Below are 4,242 nucleotides of genomic sequence, written 5' to 3'. Positions count from 1 at the left end.
AGGCCCGCGTAGGTTTCGCGCCTGTATGAAACAGCCTTATTATTATCTGTGGGGACATTGCGTTTTGTTTCTGCAGTACGCAAGAGATTCTGATCTTTTCATGGGAGCGATGCAGTGTTGATGCGATTATGATACGTAATACACTATTGTAACACAACTTGTTATTTACACACAATTTTGGAAAATAATATAATCTGATTATAATTTCCACATCAAAGTAACTAAATCTGTGAATCTGTTTTACTGAAACCTTGACTGAAAAAGACATCAAGTTGACGTTTTTATTAAACAATACGTAAATCCCTGCCGACAATAGTTGGTTCCCATCGATATAGAATAAGTTTCTTTGCCGTGGTTATTACACAACTGGTAGTTTGAAGGAAAAATTGGGGTTAGACATAACTACCACCATATCATCATTTCAACCCATATTCGGCTGACTGCTGAGTTCGAGTCTCTCTCAGAATGAGAGGGGTTAGGCCAATGGTCCACCACGCTGGCCCAATGCGGATTGGCGGACTTCACATACGTAGAGAATTAAGAAAATTCTCTTTTCCTTCACCGTTTGAGACACGTTGTTAATTTTTTTTTATGCTAAAAAAGGTGGAGGTAGACCACCATAGGTTAGTTATTAATACCCCCTTTTTATCCCTAGGGGAAGGGGATGAATTTAATGAATTAAGCGAACATATCGGTGTGGAGTACCTAATTGGGTTGATTTGTATAAATAAATAAAAATACACTAGTTAATAATATTCTTTGATGCAGCTCACTCGACGCAACATAATTTAAACTGATAAAACGAAAGAGTTTCTAAAGATAATTCTCCAAAGATTTTTTATAAATAAATAAATTCGTCGTAAATCTGCTATAAGTTTTTACCTTTAAAATGTCATAAATATATTAAGTAATTAAATATAAATATTAAATATAAATTCAAGAGATTTTTCAAATTGAAAAGTTCGAGTAACAATAGCTGGTAGATACAAAAGAGTCTTCCCAAGATATCTTGATGTGTCTCACAATACGTAAAAGAAAATTGTTAGTATGGGAAAGTTATCAAGTAACAATAATCTCATTGCAAACTAGCAACCGCGGTTTCACCTGCGTAGTTTTCGTCCCTGTTGAAATACGGGGATAAAATATAGCCTAGGTTACTCAGTGAATATGTAGCTTTTTATTAGTAAAAGAATTTTCAAAATCGGTTCAGTAGATCCAGAGAGTACAACCTCATAAACTTAATAACCTGGCCTCTGTATAAAACTATTTTTTTTATTCTTTAAAGTTAGTCCTTGACTACAATCTCACCTGATGGTAAGTGATGATGCAATCTAAGATGGAAGCGGGCTAACTTGTTAGGAGGAAGATGAAAATCCACACTCCTTTCGATTTCTACACGGCATCGTACCGGTACGCTAAATTGCTTGGCGGTTGGCGGTGGACAAATTAGAAATCAATCAATCGGCCCAGCCGGGGATCGAACCCAGAACTTCAGACTTGTAAATTCACCGCGTATACCACTGCGCCACGGAGGCCGTCAAAAACTAGTACACATACTAATATTATATTATTATCATTCTTTCATAATTCTCTTTATTTTAATTAGGTAACGGGATAAGCTCTTCTTCCTTTCTTTCGGATATTTATCGAACATTCCACTAACCTATGAACTTGAATTAACACAGTAAAAGTTTTTAGGAACTTACCTGACTGACCTACTGACAATTTTTAGGGTTCTGAACGTCAGAGTATAAACACGGAACCCTTAAAGGATCATTCACGTGTCCCTTTGTCCTGTTCTCTTTTCTCCAAATGGTCTGGACCATTTACCAAGTATAGATTTTTAAATGTCATCTATACCTACATGTCAGTCGGCGAGCTTAAATTAAGTTTTTAGGACTTTATTAGCTACAGATACCTACACCTATTTACTCTTCGACACTTGGCTGTATCATACATAGTTTTTCCATTGTTGGCTTGCAACTAACAATTTTATTTTGAAGCACCCTATAGGTATGTGTTTACAAAGATTTTACAAAATTTCAGAAGCAATAGTTAGGACGTCTCACATGTTTCAAACCTATGCCCCTATATGTATGTATATCGAAAAAGCTAACAAAATGTATTACATTGATGGTAAATTACACCTTTACGAAATACATAATACATATAACTTAGTAGATAAAAATCGTTATGTATGTAGTAAGAACCGCCTTAACTAGGGCATACATGAAGTCTAGATTTTCTCCTTGTGAAACCTACGTTTATTTAGATTATAGATATGAGCAATATAACACGCGATGATATACCGATAAAACTATGTAATTTAATATTATGGTTACCTTCGTAAATTCTATGTTATCTGTAACGGAGCAAAGTTTGTAATACTTTTACCCATGTTTATTTACATTAATTTAATTTATTCTTAATATTATACGAATCCTTGAAAACTTATGTCTAAACCTTCCTCGTGAATCACTCTATTTATGAGTGAAAACAGCATTAAATTCCGTTAAGCAGTTTCAGAGTTTGTCGCAAACAGACGGACAGACAGACGCGGCGGAGAAATATGATTTATAATATGAACAGTACTAGCATAGTACTATACATATTACGTGTATTTTACTATAAATTTATAGCATGTTTAGTTAAACTCGCGGTTTTACTCGCGTAGTTCCTGTTTCCATGGGAATACAAGGATGAAATACGTGATACATATAGTGATATGTTACTCCTTCATAATGTAGCTTTTCACTGTTTAATATTTTTTTAATCGGTCCAGTACTTTCGAAGCCGGAGCCTATTCGTAACGAAAAAACTTATCTCTATAAATTTGTAAAAATTAAAATACAGACAATGGAAGACATTATTTAATATTCTGTGATATGGTTGAGTGTGTCTTTATCGTTTTTGGATCTGAGGTTTGTGTCGATCGGTAATTTTGGCACTGCTCGGTGTTCTCATGCTCAGATTGCTCATCGCCTGTATAGACCTGAGCCTTCGCTCCGAGGTCAGAGTTGAACGTCTAGAATTGTAGTACTCTTCGATCTCTTGAAGCGTTAGGTCTTTAGTTTCTGGCAGGAAGAAATAAAGGTAGACGGCACCTGATGAAGAGAAACGATATTTTGTATTAGACGACACCTAGTAAAATGTATTTTTCAAGATATTCCCAAGATATTACCTAAGTTCCTAACCTAACCTAACCTAGGTTTTGGTTCCAAGATATTCTTTGTTGAATTTACGTTTAAGTTTACGCCTTACGAAGTTCTCTTCAATGGTGTCCCGTTTGTTAGACGTACTCGAGTTAACTATTTTTAACGCATCTTACCCTATGTGCTAGATCAATTTATCTATTGATAGGCACATAGGGTAAAATGATACTGTATGATCATATTTATACAGTAGGAAGAAGGTAGAACCGAGGGTTTCACCCTGTGATACACCTTACAAAGCAAAAAGTAACAACTTACAAAGCAAAGAAGAGGAACCAAAAGCGATGATCAACTGCGCAAATCCGAGGGAGTTTTTGAGGTGTGGATAAGATTGATTTACAGTAAAAATAAATATATTTAAATTAGAAATCGATATGCCTCCAAGTAAACCTCGAACCTGAAAAAGATTGGGAATTTTACATTTTGACTGTTGTATAGGTACTAGATTATCAAAGAATGCTAATACTAGAGCAGTTTTGTAAAAGTAACTGTGTATCTTCGATCATTGCTTTCGAAGATATCTTTGTGGAAAACGTTTTTGAGCGATCTTCTGTCACTAACACAAGATCACAAAATTGGGTCTGGTTGAAATTTTAACTACGTATAAATTGGGTTAAAATCGGAAAATAGACGTGGCTAAATTGAAGTTATATTCAAAATGTCTATTTAGCTCTATTTAATAAGTAAATTAACTTACAAGATACTTGTAATGAAGAAAGACCACAAAAATTCAGAAACTCGCGATCAACCATGCCAGGCAAATTATTGTTTTAGGATTGTTGACATATATTAAGGCTCAACAAAAGACGTGATAAAGGTTGACGTATGTACAAAGAATAGTAGTAGTTAAATAGTAAGAATTAATAACTCACTTGTAAAGGATAAAGCTCGTACAGAATCAAAGGTGGCAATGTATAGAAGCACATCCCAGCAAACAGCACATAGAACATGAAGAGAATCTGCGGTATTATAGTAGTTTCCATCCAAGACATCGTAAGCACCCCAAGCGTTACGTACGATATGCCAGCGC

This window comes from Bicyclus anynana, chromosome 7 (genome assembly GCF_947172395.1).
Source record: "Bicyclus anynana chromosome 7, ilBicAnyn1.1, whole genome shotgun sequence".
Taxonomy (NCBI): domain Eukaryota; kingdom Metazoa; phylum Arthropoda; class Insecta; order Lepidoptera; family Nymphalidae; genus Bicyclus; species Bicyclus anynana.
This window is presented reverse-complemented; position numbering follows the sequence as displayed.